The following is a 20,744-nucleotide window of genomic DNA, read 5'->3' on the forward strand; positions in this document are numbered from 1 at the left end:
GCAACAACAAAAAGAAATCCTTCAGTTCCTCTGGCCTTTCCTAAAGCCCTGGCCAAAGCTGAAGTGCTGGCCTAACAGGTGTGAGGTACTGGGTTCTATTTTCAGTAGAGGGAAAAGCAACACACGGGAAATACAAAGCATGCAGGCTAAAGGTGCTGATTAAACCAGACAGGTGTCTCATGACAGTAATCCTAGCAGCGGGGAGGCAGAGGCAGGAAGACTTATGCCAGATTGAAGCCAACCTGGGCTCCAGAGCAAGAATCTTTTTGCAAAAAGAAAAAGAAAAGAAAAGAAAAGAAAAGAAAAGCAAAACCAGCCCCCTAAAGGTGCTGAGTCCAGTACACAGTCACCATACTACTCTTAAAACCAACCTGGGATAAACGCTGGTTGCTTGCCGAACTGTCTGTGTGAAGGGGTCTTGCTTGTGTAATACTGTTTTCTTTTCTCTCACTGGGAACCTTTCCCCGCCCCCTGTGCAGACACGGACTCCACACACAACCCTCCCCCCACCCTGCCCCCAAACAGGTCTTTCCAGAGCTGGAAAGCAAAACCTTCTGGCTAAGAATGAGAGCTGATCTGTTGCCTGCCAGGTGCCCTCTGCATGGCTTACCTTAAATGCAGACCCTGCCACACCCTTCCTGCTGCCCCAACTGGATCTTGGTTGCTGCTGGGATTGGCAATTGGTGTGGGGGAGGGGCAGCCTAGGACTCTGTCGCCTTCCCACTCAGACTTCAGTGGGTTTTTTTTTGTTTTATTGTTTTGCGTTGTTTCATAGTGTGCATTGTGTGTGTGTGTGTGTGTGTGAGTATATGTATGTGTTTTTTGTGTGTGTGGTATGTGTGATGTGATGTGTCTCTGTGGTATATGGTGTGTGATATGTGGTGTGTGTGTGTGTGTGTGTGTGTGTGTGTGTATGTGTGTGTGTACAGGTCAGAGGACATCTCTTAAGACTCTTAAGAGTAGGTTCTCTCTTTCAACCATGTGTGATTCAGGGGCACACTCAGGCCATTCATCAGGCTTGCTTGGCAAGTAAGTGTTTTTACCCACGGAGATCCTCTGTTGGTCACCCTTTTTTTTTCTGTTTTGGTTTTTCGAGACAGGGTTTCTCTGTGGTTTTGGAGCCTGTCCTGGAACTAGCTCTTGTAGACCAGGCTGGTCTCAAACTCACAGAGATCCGCCTGCCTCTGCTTCCCAAGTGCTGGGATTAAAGGCGTGCACCACCACCGCCCCCTCTTGTTTGTTTTTGTCGTTATCATTTTTTCAGTTTTAACAAACAGTGCAGCCCTGGCTGTCCTGGAACTCCCTCTGTAGACGAGGCTGGACTCAAACTCACAGAGATCTGCCTGCCTCTGCCTCCTGAGTGCTGGAGTTTAAGGCGTGTGCCACCACCTCCCAGGTGGGCATTGTATTTTTTAAATTACATTTGTTTGTTTGTTTGGTTGGTTGGTTGTTTGATTGGTTTGTGAGTGTATGTATATGATGTGGTGTGTAGTATTGCTATGTATGTGTGTGTGTGCATGAATGCGTGAGTGTGGTATGTGTGTGGTGTGTGTGTGGCATGTATGTCTATATGGTGTGGTGTGTGGTGCATGTGTATGTGGTGTGTGTTTGTGTATGTGATGTGGTGTGTCTGTGTGTGGTGTGAATGTGTATATTATGTGTGTATGTATATGATGTGGTGTGTGTGTATGCATGTGTATGAGTATATGGTGTGTGTGTTTAGTGTGTATGTATATGATGTGGTGTGTCTGTGTGTGTGGTGTGAATGTGTATATTATGTGTGTATGTATATGACGTGATGTGTGATGTGTGTGTGGCGTATGTGATGTGATGTATCTGTGTGTGTGGTGTGAATGTGTATGTTATGTGTATATGTATATGACGTGATGTGTGTGTGGTGTGTGTGATGTGATGTGTCTGTGAGTGTGGTGTGAATGTGTATGTGTGTATGTATATGATATGATGTGTGATGTGGTGTGTGTGCATGCAAGCTTGAGCGTGTAGGTCAGAAGACAACTTGCCGGAGTCCATTCTCTCTTCACCACGTGGGTTCCAGGTCATCAGGCTTGGCAGGAAGCTCTTTTAGATGCTGAGTCATCTCCTCAGTTCTGCTTTCCGAGTTGTGAAATCGGGCTTCTCTAGGCCAGGCAGGCTTTGAACTTGCCACCCTCCTGCCTTAGCCTCTGAGTGTTGGGATTGCAAGCCTGTGCCACCTCTCCCAGCCCTACGTTACTTGCATGAATCAATACCCTACTTCTGCCATGTAGATCACCTCCCTAAGCCATGTCTCCCCACACCAGCATCTGTCCTTTAACTTCCCTTTGCCCTCATGCATCGTGTGACTTTAATTTTGTGGGGTTTTGTTTTTATTTTCTCAGTTGAACATATTTCAAAAGATTGAAAAGTTCAATCTTTTACAATATGGTTGGGATTTCAGCAGTAGGAACCCATTAACCTTTCCCCTTTTGTTTGTTTGCTTCTGAGATAACGTTCTCCCTGGATGATTTGGACTTCCTGTGTGGACCATGAGGGTTCCAGAACCTTTAGCCTTCTCCCTGCCTCTGCCTTACCCATAATGTGTGCCACTTCACCCAGATCCCCCGTTATAAATGTATTTCATTCTTGAACTTTGATGCCTTCAGTTTAGTGTTCCATTTGTGTGGCAAGGGCAGGAATCAGGCCTGTTAAGCACCCGTGCCTGTCCCTTATCCGACAACATCCCTGACTTTCCAGCTGCAGAGGCTGACACAGACTGAGCCATGCTAGAGCAGGGAGTTCCTGATAATTCTGCAAAGAATCACTGCTGGCTGTGGGAAAGGACCTCTCCAGTCTGCCCTCACAGCAATGGCTGCTCCTCCTTGTGTGCCCCCATCACCGCTACGCTACCTAGCAATTAGAGGATCATAGGTCCTAGCACCTGCTCCCAACACTCTGTTCCCACCAGAGCAGACGCTCCCCACCCACTGAATCTCACTGGAAACTTGAACAGGGTGTGCATCCCATGGCCCCATAGCATGTGGAGCTGGGAGTACTAGATACTTCATACATGATTATTGAATGAGCACATGAACAAGCAGGCCTATTTCCTATTAGCACTTTTATAGGAAATGTCTTTTGCTATTTTTGTTTCTTTTTTGTTATGCCGAAATCCGCAATCCCTGCAAGCCGACAAGGAAACCAAGAGTCCCGTATGTAAAAGCAAAGAGCCTTTATTTTAATCAAGTTTGCAAACTCGGTCTCTCCGCATGTCCAACGTATTGGAATATCCGGAGAGCCCTGAGCTCAATTAGAATTGGGTTTTTATAGTAGTAAAGGTGGGAGTGAGGGGTCTCTGAGGTTCAGGAACCCTGATTGGCTGACATTTGTCTAGGGGTGTCCTGGTGAGGTACACTGGCAGGTGATCCTATCTACAGCAGTTGGAATGTCAGGCATTTCCTTTGAATGGTCTGTTCTTGGGTGGGGGTCAGGTAATCTCAGTTTGTGGTATTTTCCTGCTACCAGGTATTGCTTCAGGGTAAACTACTGAGACTCAGCCCTCTTATTTATCGATGGCCAGAGTCCCAGGTGATAATGGTTAGAAGTAAAGAACTTCCTTTGGGTGACCTGCCCAGACTTAGATTATCATGGCTGGCCCCCACATTTTTCATTTGGTTTTCTAGATAAAATCTCTCTACTTAGAGTTGGCTGGCCTGAAACACTCTGTAAGAGTTCCGTAAGCTGCAATTTTTAAAAATAATACAACTTTAATGATTTATTTTTACTTTTTCATGCATTGGTGTTTTGCCTGCTTGTGTGTCTTTGTGAGGGTTGTCAGGTCCCCTGGACCTGGAGTCACAGACAACTGTGAGCTGCCACGTGGGTGCTGGGAACTGAACCCACGTCCTCTGGAAGAGCAGCCAGTGCTCTTAACCACTGAAGGTTCTTAAGGAAAGCCTCAATGCACAATATTTACACTTCATCTCTTTGGTGAGACCATCATCTTCTGCATGTCCTGGATGGAAGGGGAGTGTGGGAAATGTAGTCTTTGTGCCCAGCTGATTCTTGGGGGATTCAATTATCAAAGAAAAGGAGACTGGACAGGAGAGAACTGTCAAGTTGTCAAACACACAACACTTGAGTGAGGATTTTTCTGTTACTATTTGAGATTTGGCCCCAAAGTAGAACAAAGGGGTGCAAAATGCCTCAAATCTAAAATGAAGAGCCTCCAGGGAGAGCCAGCTCTAGGGGTATGCAGTCTCTAAGGTCTTCCAGAGGTCCCATCCTCAGAAGGGCTCCTCAGGCGCGGCTAAATGCTCTGAGGTCCCTGTGGTGAGATTCTCCATGTTATCTGTGTCCCTAAGGGAATTCAGATGAGATGAAGCACACATTAGCAGGGGAGAGGAGCTCATCAGCTCTCCTTGAGGCAAAGGCCTGAGAGGGACAGAGAACTTTTATTGAATAAGAACTCTAACTTAGGCCTGGGGCAATAGTTCAGTGGGTAAATTGCTGGCCTTGCAAGCTTGAAAACCAGTTTGATCCCTGGAATACAAGTAACAGGCACAGCAGCCTGGGTCTACAACTCCAGCAATGGTTGGGATAAGGGTGGGAGGATGGGGGACAGAGACACACAGATCCCTGTAGCTCCTTGGCTAGCCAGCCTTGCTGAATCAGCAAACTCTAGGTCGTTGAGTGACTCTATCTCAAAAACTCAGAGAGGGGGCTTGGGAGATGACTCAGCAGCCACGAAGTCTAGCTGCTTTCCCAGAGGGCCCGGGGTTCAATACCCAGCATCCACCTGGCAGTTTACAACTGTTTGTAAATCCAGTTCCAGGGAATCCAATAGCCTCACACAGACATCCGCACAGGCAAAACACCAATGCACATAAAATGAACCAAGCGGCAGGTTTAGCTAATCCGAGTAGGGAGCCTGTAGGGAAGCAGACAGAGGAGGAAGCGGTGGTACATTTGGTACACACTGTCAACATCTGCACATGGACCATGGAAAGGCTTTGTCATTTGCCTGGGTCTGGGGCATTAGAACCGTTGACATGGCTGTACTCATTCGCTCAGGACTTCATCTGTGCCCCACATCCCTGCTCTTCCTCCCCCTCACTCCATTCAGGACACGTTCTCCGTTTGTGAGGGATTCTGTGTAGGAGAGGATGGTCAGGGCAGTGGGTGTCACGAGGGTATGCTGCAAAGTGCTGACAATCAGTGCCCTAGTTGTAGCATTTGTCTGCTTCCTTGGCAACTACACCTCGCAGTGACTGATTTCTCTTCTGCTTCTTGACTTGTTTGTTGTTCGTTTGGTTTTTTTTTGTTTTGTTTTGTTTTGTTTTTTTGGTTTTTCAAGACAGGGTTTCCATGTGGCTTTGGAGCCTGTCCCGGAACTAGCTCTCTAGACCAGGCTGGTCTCGAACTCACAGAGATCCGCCTGCCTCTGCCTCCCAAGTGCTGGGATTAAAGGCGTGTGCCACCATCGCCCGGCAGATTATCCTCTTTGGAGCCTTGTTTTTATTTATTTTTTTGTTTTTGCTTATTTTGCTTTTTTGTTTATTTGTTTATTTAGTGGGGTGGTGGGAGATGCCACAGTGTTTTTGGAAGTCAAAGGACACCCTGTGGGAGTCCTTCTTCTCCAAGTTGTGAGCCTTGGGGAATCAAACTTGGGTCCTTACACATGTGTAAACACTTTACTGACTGAGCTAGTCACTATCATAAGTCCTGTTAGCAGGGCTGAGGGAGTAGTTCAGTTCATAGAGAGCTAGCCTAGCTCGCAAAAAGCCCCGGGGTTCCATTCCCAGCACAGTATATACCGAGCATGGCAGTGCATGCCTGTAATTCCAGGCACAGAGGCAGGAGGATCAGAAGTTTCAAGTTCTTCCTCAGCTGTATCACGGGTTTGAAGCCAATCTGAGCTCTAAAACCTTTAAAATCTTATATATTTATTTATTTATTTATTTTTTTGTTGTTGTTTTTTCGAGACAGGGTTTCTCTGTGGCTTTGGAGCCTGTCCTGGAACTAGCTCTGTAGACCAGGCTGGTCTCGAACTCACAGAGATCCGCCTGCCTCTGCCTCCCGAGTGCTGGGATTAAAGGCGTGCACCACCATCGCCCGGCTTCAAATCTTATATATTTATTAAACATGATGATCTCCAGGTTTGTTGTCCTGTGATATTCTACTAGGAGAAAGAATACTCCCATTTGGGGGCTGGAGAGATGGCTCAGCGGTTAAGAACATTGCCTGCTCTTCCAAAGGTCCTGAGTTCAATTCCCAGCAACCACATGGTGGCTCACAACCATCTGAGGTCTGGTGCCCTCTTCTGGCCTTCAGGCATACATGCAGAAAGAATATTGTATACATAATAAATAAATAAATAAATATTAAAAAAAAAAAAGAATACTCCCATTTGGGGGCTGGAGAGACAGTTCAGCGCTCAAGAGAACTGACTGTTCTTCCAAAGGACCCTGGTTCAAATCCCAGCACCTACATAGCAGCTCACAACTGTCTGTAATTCTAGCTTCAGGGGACCCAATACCATCACACAGACATACACACCAATGCACATAGAATAAAAACAAATTAAAAAAAAACCCTATTTAAAAAATAAAGACAGCAGCAAAGGTTTACCTAGTCCTCAGAAGCACACTGGGATGAATAAGCAGGAGATCACGGCCAACCTGGGCTGCACAGCAAGACCCTGTCTCAAAGGAAACAAAACAAAAACAGCCAGGTGATGGTGGCTCACACCTTTAATCCGAGCACTCAGAAAGCAGAGGCAGGTTGGATCTCTGAGTTTGAGGCCAGCCTGGTCTACAGAGCAAGTTCCAAGACAGCCAGGACTACACAGAGAAATGCTACCTCAAAAAAAAAAAAAAAAACAAAAAACATAAACAAAACAAACAAAAAACATCTCCCTCCAACATGCAAGGAGTATAGCTCAGTAGTAAAGCACTTGCTTAGCATGTGTGAGAGCCTGGGTCCAATGCTTATCACTCCACAAACACATGAATAAACTAGCCATATGGAGACAGAGGCAGGTGGATTTCTGTGAGGTCAGCCTGTTCTACATAGTATGTTCCAGGACAGCCAGGGCTACCTAATGAGGTAAACAAATAACAACCCAGAAGTTTCTAGTATTTAACCTAATATAAAAAGATCTAGTTCGAGACCAGCCTGGTCTACAAGAGCTAGTTCCAGGACAGGCTCCAAAACCACAGAGAAACTCTGTCTCGAAAAAACCAAAAAAAAAAAAAAACCAAAAAAAAAAAAAAAAGAAAGAAAGAAAGAAAAAGATCTATTAAGTGACCCTTAGGAAAGTGTAATTTTAAATGACTCATATCCATTTTCACTTTTTTAAAATAATTTATTTAACTTTATTTTATGTACATTGGTAAGAAGGTATCAGATCCCCTGGAACTAGAGCTGTTGTGAGCTGCCATATGGGTGCTGGGAATTGAACACAGGTCCTCTGGAAGAACTACCAGTCCTCTTATCCCACTGAGCCACCTCTCCAGCACCTCCAATTTCATTTTGAATGGAGATGTGTGTTAGGCATTCTAATTTATATAGGAATTCAACCACACTGGTAATATTTAACAACATTTGTAATATTGCTGAATGAATAGTCACAAGAATTGCTTGGATTTTCTCTGGGGAAAGCTGAGTTAAATCTTTTCTTTTCTCCTCTTTATCTTCTCATTTAAGAGAAGGTCTTACCCAGCCAGGCTGGCCTGGGACTCACTATGAAAATTAGGCTGGTTGGGAACATGTAGCAAGTCTCCCAGCTCTGCCTCCTTAGCCTCTGGGACTACAGGTGTGGGCCACTAAGCCTGGCTTCATTCTTGTTTTCAAGGAGTCCTCAGTTAAGACATGTGTGGGAGTAGGATTGGTGGTGTGTACCTTTGACCTTAGCACTCCTTGGGAGGCAGAGGTAGAAGGATCTCTGAGTTGGAGACCAGCCTGGTCTACATAGAGAGCTCTAGGACATCCAGGGCTACGCTAAGAAACCCTATCTCAGACATTTAAAAGAAAGGAAGGAAGAAAAAAAAAGATGTGTGTGTTGCAATCAGTTTCCCAGTTTAGTTTTTTTTCTTTCTGTTCAAATATGCTTTGATGAGTCACAAACCAAAGTACAATAAAATGAACAAAAGATAACCCAGGCAGCAGTGAGTGCAATAAGCATTCTCTTTCACTAGAAAGAAAAATATCTTGAGTAGATCTTAAAAAAAAAAAAAAAAAACAAGTCTTCAAGTTGTCATCATTAGGAAGCTTTGGGAGCAACAAGGTGATCGTCATGTTCTTTGCAGCTGGAGGCAACCTCCCCTACTGCAGCAGCCAGGTCCTGGGATCGCAGGCCATTGTGTGTCTTCTGAGCAACCATGTGGTAAACTTTATGGTGCTCACATGCCTGGGGAGGCAAAGGGGAAAAGGTCCATATCATGGGCAAGTCAGGGCAGGGAGCACAGACCCGAGATGGAGGGGTCACCTGGCTTTGCACAGGGCAATAACACCTTTCACTCAGGTTTTCCCTTGTGCAAAACCAAACGATTAATTATATCTAAACTAGACAATGTCGTTTGTTCCTAATCACTTGTTTTAGGCTTAACTTTGGGAACATATATAAGAAGTTAAATCTGAACATCCCAAAGAAGTTGATCTTTTGTGAGGTGACCGACTACTAACTTACGTGTCTTAGAAGGTGAGGATTTTATAGCTTTATCCAGCTCACCCCTGCATGATCCAGAAAACCCCATTCCTGTCTCTGCCCTCTCAGAGACTCTCTGAACAGAGAGCACCCTAAAGCCCAGTTGCAAACTCTTGGCAGCTCCATAGCTTCCTCCCCTGAAGTCGCCAGCTGCTCAAGTCCCGCCTAAAGCCTTCAGCTTTTGACTAGGCTTGGGCACAAACCCAGCCAGTGTCAGACACATCACACCCCTCGCCCTACAATCTATATAATCTCCCTGCTTTAGTCTTGAGTGTGTGGCCTCTCCAACCTTGATCTCTGAGACTGGAGAACCTGTCCAGGAGTTGCTTTGCTCAAATAAACCTGTTGTTATACTCTTTCAATTTGGTTTGATCTGGCTTACTGTGTGGGTGGAGAAACTATTATGGGGGAGGGAGAATGTATTACAAACCAATACCCAAATACAAAACGCTATTGTCCACCTCTGACTTTTTATGTAAGTTTGTTTTTGTTTTCGTTCCGACACAGGTCTCTCTGTGTAGTTCTGGCAGACTCCCCACCTCTTCTCCTCCTAGCCCCCAGCTGGGATTAAAAGCCACTGAGCAATCTCTCCAGCCCCCGTGATTTTTTTTTTTTTGAGACAGGGTTTTTCTGTGTAGCCCTGACTGTCCTGGAACTCATTCTATAGATCAGACTGGCCTCACAATCACAGAGATCCTCCTGCCTCTGCCTCCCAAGTGCTGGGATTAAAGGTGTGTGCCACCACCGCCTGGCTTCGCACATTTTTTTAAAATATTTATTTATTTATTATGTATACAATATTCTGTCTGTGTGTGTATGCCTGCAGGCCAGATGGTTATGAGCCACCACATGGTTGCTGGGAATTGAACTCAGGACCTTTGGAAGAGCATGCAATGCTCTTAACCTCTGAGCCATCTCTCCAGCCCTCGCACATTTTTTTAAAAAAAAATTTGTTTTGTTTGGGAATGGAAGTCAGGTCCCTGTAAGATCTATAAGCACTCTTAACCACTGAGCCATCTCTGATTCCCTCTGACGCCTTTAGTTCTCTGTATATGTGTGGGTATTGTACATGGAATGCAGGTGTGCAGTACAAACAAAAGACCCAGAGCTGGGATTACATTGTAGTTACAAGCTACCATGTGGTTGCTGCCAACCAAACCCAGGTCCTCTGCAAGAGCAGCTAGTGCTGTTAACTGCTGAGCCCTCTCTCCAGCCCCTCACTATATTTATTTTAATGTTACTATTAGGTGATTTTCAAATGTGCTGTGAACTATTATGCTGTTGGAACCACTGCTAGACTTCGGAACATTCTGGACTGCTCTGTTGTAATCCACCCTGAGAGTAGGAAGGAGGCCCCAGCTCCTAGATAACACCAAGGACTGACTGAAGAAAAGAAAAAAAGGAAGAAGAAAGGGAAAGAGATGTCTAGGTGATACAAAGCCAGAGTAAGAGCATCAGGCAAATCTGCCAGGATGGAGGAGCCGGGCTGGAGAGATGGCTCAAAGCATAAGAGCACAGGCTAACTCTTGCAGAGGACCAGGGTTCAATTCCCAGCACTCAGATGGTGTCCCATCTGATCCCTTCTTCTGACCTCCTCAGGCACCACAGACGCACATGGCAGATGGATATACATACAGACAAAACATCCACACACATGGAATAAAATAACTTTAAAAAGTACCAATGGAGAAGTCTGGCTTGAGGGGGCAGCCCGCAATCCTAGCATTCAGAGAGATAAGGATCTTTTGAGTCCAGAAGTCTGTGGCCAGCACAGAAAACACAGTAAAATCAGCAAAGGAAAGAAGGGGGAAAATAAAATTAATCGATCTATTAAATTAAAGGGGGCTTGTAGGTGGCTCAGAGAAAAAAAATACTTGCTGCACAAACCTGACAGACAGAATTCTTTCTTTCTTTCTTTCTTTCTTTCCTTTTTTTCTTTCTTTTTTTTTTTTTTTGAGACAAGGTCTTTCTATATAACCTTGGCTGTTCTAGAACTCTCTGTGTAGACCAGGCTGGCTTCAAACTCACAGAGATCTGCTGACTGCCTCTGCTCTCCGAGTACTGGGATTAATGGTATGAGCCACCATGACCGGCTGACAACTGGAATTTGATTCCCACATCTCACTGTGGAAGAGAAAATCAACTGCTTTGACCTCCATGTATGCACTGTGGAACACACATCAAACTTACACACACAATAATAGTAAATAAAAATAAAGTGGAATGATGGGGCTGGAGAGATGGCTCAGCAGTTGAGAGCACAGCTCTCGCAGAGGACCCAAGTTTGGCTCCTAACATCCATATAATGCAACTCACAGTCATCTATAAATTCACCTCCCGGGGATCCCGTGCCTCTGGCACCTGCACTCACTCACTCACTCACTCATACACACACACACACACACACACACACACACACACACTCCAACCCTTCTCAACAACTCTGACACTGATTCGCTCTGAGGATTCATGAGAATGCACATATACCCAAAGATCGCATTCCCAAATGCCAATCCCACAGGCCAGGTGTGGTTGGACACGCCTCTTGTTTCAGCACTCAGGAGGTGGGATGGGGCTGAGTCAGGGGAATTTCCATGAGTTCAGCCAGAGCTACAGGACTAGGCTAGCCTTTGCTACAGAGTGAGTTTGAGGCTAGACCATAGCAAGTTGTAAATCAGCCAGGGCTAAATAGATGCTGTCTCAACAACAAAGAGAAAACAAAATAAACAAAAAAGAAAATTTGTATATACATGTATATGTGTGTGTGCATGAAAATGGCCTATGTTACCCAGTACAATAAAATTTAAAAATAATAGAAGTATTGGCTCACGTAATTGTTAAACTAGGAGCAACTGCCTCAGGGATAGCTGGATCCAGGTGTTCAAATGATGTTATCAGCAGCTGTGCCCTAGACTCTCTCCAGCCGTTGGTGCCGAATTATTTTTCCCCATAGCTAGAACCCCAGGCCAACCCAGAGTCTTCAATGACAGCGACAGCCTCTGTCTCCCTTCTCTTTCTACCCCTTCCCCTCGTTCCTAATCTCATCTTTGGATAGTGCTCTTTTCAAAATTTTAAGCATGTATTTATTAATTAGGTGGGGATAAACACAAGGTCCAGAGTAAGTGTGAGGGGCAGAGGACATTTTTAAGGAGTCAGGAGTCTCCTTCAACTGTGTGGAAGGCCCGAGGGATGAAACTCAGGTCACCAGCAGACTGGCAGCCAGCGCTTTCACCTGCCCGGCCATCTCGCCAGCCCTCACGTAGAGATATTTTAACAACGTGGGTCAGACTGCATAACAATGCTGCTCCAAACTCTTTTTAGAGACAGGGTCTTGAGTATCCTAAACTGGCTGAGAACAGTAGAGGGTGGATGGTTTCGAATAACTGATCCTCCCAAGTGCTGGAATTACAGCCCAGGCTTGCTTTTCTTTTGTTTGCATTTCTTTAGCTGTTTGTTTTTGTTTTGAGACTGGTTCCCTGCTAAGTAGTTCCCTGCTAAGGGCGGCCCAGAACCCTCTTCTGTAGCCCAGGCTGACTTTGAACTGGAGATCTTAGGTCCTCCACCCCTCCTCTGCTGAAAACTTTAGATTAGCTTCTCACTGTAAAATCCAAAGTCCTCCTTGGCCCACCCTGCTTCTGTCCTCTTCTATTCCCTGTATTATCTTTCCTCCAGCATGATGGGGGTGTCCCTCCACTTCTGGAGGCCAGCTTCTCCCCTTCACTCATGACTCAATTCTCCTGGACATCACTTCTGAGCGGCTATTCTCACAGGGTTCTCTGTTTATGCCACACCAGTCGAGGGCTGGCTCTCATTGGTCCATTCTGGACTGACATTCCCAGGAAGAGCTGGTCACTGTTGCCAAGGGGCTGGCACGTTCTGACTGGCCTGGCCTGAGTCACCTGCCCTGGAAGCTGATGGAAGTGTGGGTTGAGAGGAGAAAGACAACCCCCTTGAGAAAAATAGGGGTCCTGTTACCAGAAGGGTGAGGTAATACTACTCAACAAGAATAGAGGGGCGTTTTCAGTGTTCGCCCAGCAGCTGACATACAGGAAGTGCTATTTAAAAAAAAAAAGAAAAAAAGGAAAGAAAGAAAAAGAGCAGAAATAAATCAGCTTATATTGCCCGTGGGAGCCCCTGGGGCCTTCTTTTACCATCATGTATTCATTTAACAAAATTTTATTGATATCACGCACATGTCCATATGTTCATAAACCCACATGAATATGTATACACCACACACACATGGACAGACGGAGAGAAAGCCAATGGCGTTAAGAGTTAACGATGCCCAAGAGAATTGGAAGAAGACTGGAAATGCCAACTGCTCACAAGGGTGTTAGCATTGCTGGTGAGCCTGTGGAATGGTAGGAACACTTTACACAGCTGTTTGGCAGTTTCTGATAAAATCACACACAATTACCCTATGACCCAACCTTCCTGCTTTTACTCAAGAGAAATAAAAAACAATCTTTAATAAAAGATTCAGAGCCCAGCAGTGGTGGCGCACGCCTTTAATCCCAGTACGTGGGAGGCAGAGGCAGGTGGATCTCTGTGGGTTCGAGGCTAGCCTGGTCTACAAAGCGAGTTCCAGAACAGCCAGGACTGTTACATAGTTTGGGGGCTGGAAAGATGGCTCAACAGTTAAGAGCACTGACTACCCTTCCAGAGGACCTAGGTTCAATTCCCAGTGCCCACATGACAGCTCACAACTGTTTGTAACTCCAGTTTCAGGGGATCTGGCATCCTCACACAGAAATACATGCAGGTAAAACACCAAGGCACATAAAAACAAACAAATCTTTTTTAAATAATTTATTTATTACGTACAGTTTTCTGTCTGCATGTATGCCATCAGACCAGAAGAGGGCACCAGATCTCATTATAGATGATTGTGAGCCACCATGTGGTTGCTGGGAATTGAACTCAGGACCTCTGGAAGTTCAGGCAGTGCTCTTAACCTCTGATCCATCTCTCCAGCCCATAAATTAATCTTTTTTAAAATTCACTTTTTTGGGGCTGAAGAGATGATGGCTCAGCGGTTAAGAGCATTGTCTGCTCTTCCAAAGGTCCTGAGTTCAATTCCCAGCAATCACATGGTGGCTCACAACCATCTGTAATGAGGTCTTGTGCCCTCTTCTGGCCTGCAAGTGTACACTCAGACAGAATATTATATACATAATAGATTTTTTAAAAAATTCACTTTTTATTTATTTTTATTTTATGTGCATTAGTGTTTTTTTTTAATATTTATTTATTTAGTATACAATGTTCTGTCTGTATGCCTACAGACCAGAAGAGGGCGCCAGATCTCATTACAGATGGTTGTGAGCCACCATGTGGTTGCCGGGAATTGAACTCAGGACCTTTGGAAGAACAGGCAATGCTCTTAACCACTGAGCCATCTCTCCAGCCCCTGCATTAGTGTTTTGCCATGGGTGGTGGGTCAGTTGTGAGCTGCCATGTAGGTGCTGGGAATTGAACCTAGGTCCTCTTGAAAAGTAGTTAGTGCTCTTAACCACTGAGCGAGCTCTCCAGCCCCAACTTTTACTGTTTCTATTATGTGTCTGTCTGTGGGTTTGTGCACGTGAGTACTGGTGATAGGGACACTAGAGGGGTTGGAGCCCCCTGCAGCTGGAGCTACAGGCAGTTGTGAGCTGTTTGAGGAGGATGCTGTAGACCAAACATGTCCTCTGCAAGGGCACAACATTCTCTTCATCTCCAAGCCATCTCTCCAGCCCAAATTAAAACAAACAACAAAAAACCAACTGTGTAGGTGTATTTCCATGTAGGCAAAAGCCGCACTGGTGCAGGCTCTATTGTGGGACAGGGAAGAGTGGTGGATCTCTTCTTACAGATGGTTGTTAGCTGCCCGTAGAAGCGCAATAAGTATTCTTAACCCTTCAGTCAACTCTCCAGTCTCTCCATCCCCTGTCCTTTGAGGAGTCCTTCTATGTAAACCAGACTGGCTTTAAACTGGAAATGCTCCTGCTCCTCCAGCCACAGGAGTGATGGGGTTGTAGGCCTACATGACCATGTCAGGCTAAAACACCTGCCTTTCCATTTATATTAAGACACAACCTGCTTGGTATGGTGGTTCTCACGGGCCATGAGAAGCAGGTGACAACTAGCGTTCAGATGTCAACCCACCAGAGGCATGGTTATCTGATGGAGGGAGGATTAATCCTGTCTAGACAAGGTCTGCAGGACCATGGACTCTGAAAGCTGTTGCTCACTTTTGCGGAAGCAGCTTGGTGTCTCCCCTACACTTGCATTGTACTGTGTAATCTCACGATTGCATCTCAGGCTTATGGGCACATGTATACGTGGGTGGTCAGGTAGACGACCCTGGTGAGTTGACATCTGAACGCTAGTTGCCACCTGCTTCTGTGACACTGGTGTACGCTTTTAACCCCAGCACTGGGAAAGCAGGTGGATCTCTGGGAGTTTGAGACCACTTTGGTCTACACAGTGAGTTCCAGGACAGTCATGGCTATGTAGAGCAGCCCTGTCTCAATAAACAAACAAACAAATAGAATGCAAACAACTTACCCTATGATGACAGATACTGGAAGTACAGAGGCACTGGGAAGGGATCCCAAAGACCTTCCAGGGAGCTATTTTTGTTTTTTGAGACAAGATTTCTTTGTGTAGCCCTGGCTGTCCTGGAACTCACTCTGCAGACCAGGATGTTCTCAAGCTCACAGAGATCCACCTGCCTCTACCTCCCAAGTGTTGGGATTAAAGACGTGTGCCACTACTGCCTGGCTTCAGGAAGCTGTTTTATTGTATTACGGGTGTTTATGTCTGTGCACGCACCATGTGCATGCAGTGTCCTTGGAGGCCAGAAGAGGGCATCAGATCTCCTGGAACTGGAGCTAAAAACAGTTATGAGCCATCATGTTGAATAAAACTTTGGTCCCTGGGAGAGGAGCCAGTTCTCCAATCCACTGAACCAGCTCTCCAGTCCTGTGTTATTTATTTATTTACTTTAATTTTTAGACTTTCTCTGTATCTTTATAAGGGCATGAATTACAGGGAGTTTTACTTGTAAAAATTCATAAAACTCATTATATCTTATAAACTTTTACTGAAATATACTCTGTAGTCTACGAACAGGTATTTACAATGCCTTAATTAAAGTTTAAAAATAGGACAGGACTAGAGAGATGGTTGAGCAGCTAAGACTACTTGCTGCTCTTGTAGAAGACCAGGGTTTGGCTCTCAGTGTTCACAGCTGTCTATAACTTGTTTTAGGGGCTCTGACACCCTCTTCTGGCCTCCTCTCCAACCCTAGTGACGAATACACATGGTGCAAAAGGAGGGGCTAGGTTGTAATTCAGTGTTAGAAATGCTTACCACCATTCATAAGGCCCTGGGTATGAGCCCCAGCACCTCAGATATTAAAATAAAATAAGAGAAACTAAATTACAATCTACCCTGTGTAGAGGGTGGGGCTGGAGAGACAGTTCACTGTCTAAGAGCACTGACTGCTCTTCCAGAGGACCAGACACCCATGGCAAAACACCAATGCACATAAAGTAAAAATAGATAAACAATACAAAACACACTGCCCTGGGAGGGAAAAACTCACACAGTCATCCTCTGAACTTGTAATGCGAGTACCAGGAACAGAACTATGATGGTTCTTTGCCAAAGCAGCAAGTGCTTTTAATTGCAGAGCCGTTTTTTCCCAGCCCACTTATGGCTCGACTGTTAAAACGGTAATTGGAAGAATCTGGTAAGGAATTACTTCAGTAGTGTACCTCAGGGTGACTGGGTTAAGGTGCGGATGTGTCTGAGAGATTAGGTGAGACAAAGGATATAAATTGTGGGATGAGTGACGGGGCGGAATGAGGGACAGGGTGGGGCCGTGGGGCAGGAGTTCATTTTTTTTTTCCCCCGGCGGAGACCTTGAGAAGGCGGGTGCCGGCAGCTGGGTTCCCTTCCGACTGGTATCGGATACCGGTTTCTCTGCTCCCACCTGCAGCTGGAAACAGGTTACCGAGACCGGGGGTCCACAATGTGCTGCATAATCCATCCACACTCCCCAAGTAGGAGGGCTGGGCCAAGAGAATGTTCTAGGGAACAAAGCAACGGGTGGCCCAGCGCCCGCACACACAACTCTTAGACAAAGCAGACAAAGGAGTCTGGAAACCAGGACAAACTGGACCTCAAGAGGGCCAGGCTTCGAGAATTCCGCAGCTCTCCGCGAAGGCGGTGATCCCAGCGGGAACAAAGGAGAGCAGGGGTGGGACCGAGCCAGGAGGAGCAGGAGCCAAATAGGGAAAATCTGGGGGCGGGACCAAATTGGGGATCGAGTCTGAGTGGGTAGTAGTCAGAGCGGGGTTAGGAGGAGCCTATCCAACGGGCGGGACCAAACGATGGGCGGAGCCTGGGGAAACGAGTGATCGGTCGTATGGGGCGTGGCGCGATGAGCAGGGGGCAGGGCCTCGTCAGGGGAGGAACCAAGGTAGATGGGGCGGGGTTGCTCGTAGCTTGACCTTGAGCACTAGGGCGGGAATTTTTCCCATTTCTGGAGCTGAGCGCTGGTGGGGTCCCGGACTGGGCCCAGAGAAAGTGGAAGTTGGTACTCTGCCTTGGGAGACAGAGGTGGGCGGGAGGTCCTGCCGAGGCTGAGCGGAGAGGGAGGAAAGCTGGCTGGAGGGGCTGCACAGGGCGGGACTGAAGCTGGGAGTTGCGGGTCCAGAGGTTCTTTCCTGCAGAGATGGTGGTGGAGGATGAGGGGCTCTAGGTGGGGAAAGCACGGAGGGGGCGCCAATGCAAGCGGCTGGCCTGGGAGAGTCAGTGGCTTGCTCCACAGCGCTGCTACTCCGCGGGCCACACTAGGGTCCTAAGTGTCCAGAGTCCTAGCAGGTCCCAGTTTTGCTGCATAATCCTGGTGCAAGTACCGCCCCTCCTTGAGTGCTGAGGACTTTGTTGTCTTGTAGGATCGCAGGAGAGTGGGTTGAGACTGGAGGATGAGGAAGTCTTACCACTTCCACTAGCATGCATTTTGTACGTATTAATAGCTATGTTCAAGAGGGGCTTGCACTTACTCCACACTACCCCATAAAATGGTAGCCTTCTCCCATATGTAAGCTAAGCTTAAAACGGCATGACCATGTACCACATAGCTGTGAGTAGAACCATGATGTATCTGGAATCTGAGTTATTTCTGGAGTCTATCTCACCCCCCCACCCCACCCCCGTGCTCGTATAATTATTGTCTAATTATTTACCATTCACTCAAAAAATATTTATCAGCAGTTTGGTGTACCAGATGCCTGTAATCCCAGCACTCAGGTAGCTGAGGTGGGAGGATCTGGAGTTTGTCAGGGCCAGCCAAGGCTGTATAATCCGACCTTGCCTTTAACAAACAAACAAAACAGAAAATCACAACAGTAACAAGAAAAACTGCACACACACATGGTTTTGGGGATGGGTTGGTGTTGGAGGAGACAGCTTATTCATCCCAGCTGCCCAGAACCAAAATAACTACACAGAAATTATATATACATACATATATATATATATATATATATATATATATATATATATTGGTTTTTCGAGACAGGGTTTCTCTGTAGCTTTGGTGCCTGTCCTGGAACTAGCTGTTGTAGACCAGGCTGACCTCGAACTCCCAGAGATCCGCCTGCCTCTGCCTCCCGAGTGCTGGGATTAAAGGCGTGTGCCACCACTGCCCGGCTAGAAATTATATTATTTAAAACACTGCTTGTCCCATTAGCTCTAGCTTCTTACTGGCTAACTCTTACATATTAATTTCGCCCATTTCTATTAATCTATATATTGCCATGTGGCAGTGCCTTACCAGCAAAGTTCTGGTGGTCTGTCTCCAGCAGGACTACATGGCTTCCCTCTGACTCCACCTCTCAGCATTCAGCTCAGTTTTCCCTGCCTAACTACGTCTACCTAAGTTCTACCCTGCTATAGGTCCAAAGCAGTTTCTTTATTCACTAATGGTAATCATAGCATAAGATGGAAATTCCAAATCAGATTGGTGCTTTTCAAGGTCCTATGTAGAACCATATACTTTATTATTTTTGTTTTAATTATGTCTGTGTGTGGGTTTGTGCAAGCAAATGCAGGTGCCCATGGGGGGTGAAGGCATCGGATCCCCTGGAGCTGGAGTTACAGGCAGCTGGAACGGTGTGAGCTGTCTGATGTGGTGCTGCAAACCAAATTCCGGTCCTCTACAAGAGCAGTCAGTGCTCTCTACCCAGGAGCCATCCCTCCAGCCCCCAAACTGTGTACCTATGAAAATAAACTTATCCTCCCCAGAACTTCACCTTACCACCTACACACAAGATGCATATGGAATATTGACCCTATGGGATGAAGATCTCAGGTCAACAGTACCTGGGCAGGTAGGAAACTGCTGGATGTCAACTGAATATGAAATGCAACCAGCGGGGCTGGAGAGATGGCTCAGAGGTTAAGAGCACTGACTGCTCTTCCAGAGGTCCTGAGTTCAATTCCCAGCAACCACATGGCTCACAACCATCCATAATGAGATCTGGTGCTCTCTTCTGGCCTACAGACACACATGCAGGTAGAATACTGTATTCATAAATAAATCTTAGCCGGGCAATGGTGGCGCACGCCTTTAATCCCAGCACTCAGGAGGCAGAGGCAGGCAGATTTCTGTGAGTTTGAGACCAGCCTGGTCTACAGAACAAGTTCCAGGACAGGCTCCAAAGTCACAGAGGGTTTCGAAAAACCAAAAAAAAAAAATCTTTTTTAAAAAGGGGGAGGCTGGAGAGATAACTCAGAGGTTAAGAGCACTGTCTGTTCTTCCAGAGGTTCTGAGTGCAATTCCCAACAACCACAGGGTGGCTCACAACCATCTGTAATGAGATCTTGTGCCCTCTTCTGACCTGCTGGCATATATGCAAACAGAACACTGTATACATAATGAATAAATAAATCTTTAAAAAAATGCCACCAGCACCAATGGCTCAACTATCAGGGAGCAAGAAACCCTGGCCCAGGGCACAGAAAATGTTTGCTATGGAGCAACCACAAGGCTTGTCGGTGCTGCCTTTGAGAACTGACATTCTCTGTTCCGCAGCTGAGTCACTGAGCTCATGTGGTGACATGGTCGTATCAGCACAACCATGTGCCGTCCAACCAGGATGTATCTGGGGCCTGAGATACCCAACTAAGCTGTTCTTTACTTTTTGATCTTCTTTGTTTATTTGTTGTTTTATTGAGACAGGGTTTCTCTGTATAGCCCTGGCTGTCCTGGAACTCACTCTGTAGACCAAGCTGGTCTTGAACTCAGAGATCCACCTGCCTCTGCTTCCCAAGTGCTGGGATCAAAGGTGTGTTTCCCTTTGCTGTTCTTTTCTCCTCCCCCCCTTCCTTTCCCTCCTTCCCTCCTCCTCCTTCTTCCTCTTCACAGGTATTATGCCTGCATGCATGTCTGTGCACCACTTGCATGTCTAGTGCCAGTGGAAGGCAGATAAAGGCATTGGATCCCCTGGAACTGAAGTTACAGATGGTTGCAAGTCATATGTGAGTGCTGAGAATCATACTAGGGTCCTCTGCAAGAGTAGCAAGTGCTCTTAACCACCAGGCCATTTCTTTAGCCCCAAAGGATGCATCAGGAATAAAACCCTGGTCTCCTGACTGGCAAGTGGAGATACTCAGCATTATTCTGACAAGGATGTCACTTTCTTTTGCTTGTTGAAATGGGGTCTTATGCATCTCAGGCTAGCTTCTAACTCTATACATGCTGAGGGTGATCTTGAATTCCTGTTTCTCTCCCAAATTCTGGGATTACAAGCGTGTATAACTGAATGCGGTTTATGTGGTACCAGGCTTCATACGTGCTAGGCAAGCACTCTACCAACTGAGCTCTATCCACAACTCCTAAACCACCTCTCTTAGTGGGTATTCAGGAGACCATGAAGACTAGAGTGGGATCTCCAATGACTTACAGTATTTTTTTAAAAGGCATATTTACTTTTATGTATGAGTCTCTCCTGCATGCATGCCTGCAACATACATGTGCCTGGTACCCAAGGAGGGAAGAAGAGAG

The sequence above is a fragment of the Microtus oregoni genome, unplaced genomic scaffold, assembly GCF_018167655.1.
Source record: "Microtus oregoni isolate MIOR12 unplaced genomic scaffold, Mior012 000005F_ref0000423, whole genome shotgun sequence".
In the NCBI taxonomy this organism is placed as follows: domain Eukaryota; kingdom Metazoa; phylum Chordata; class Mammalia; order Rodentia; family Cricetidae; genus Microtus; species Microtus oregoni.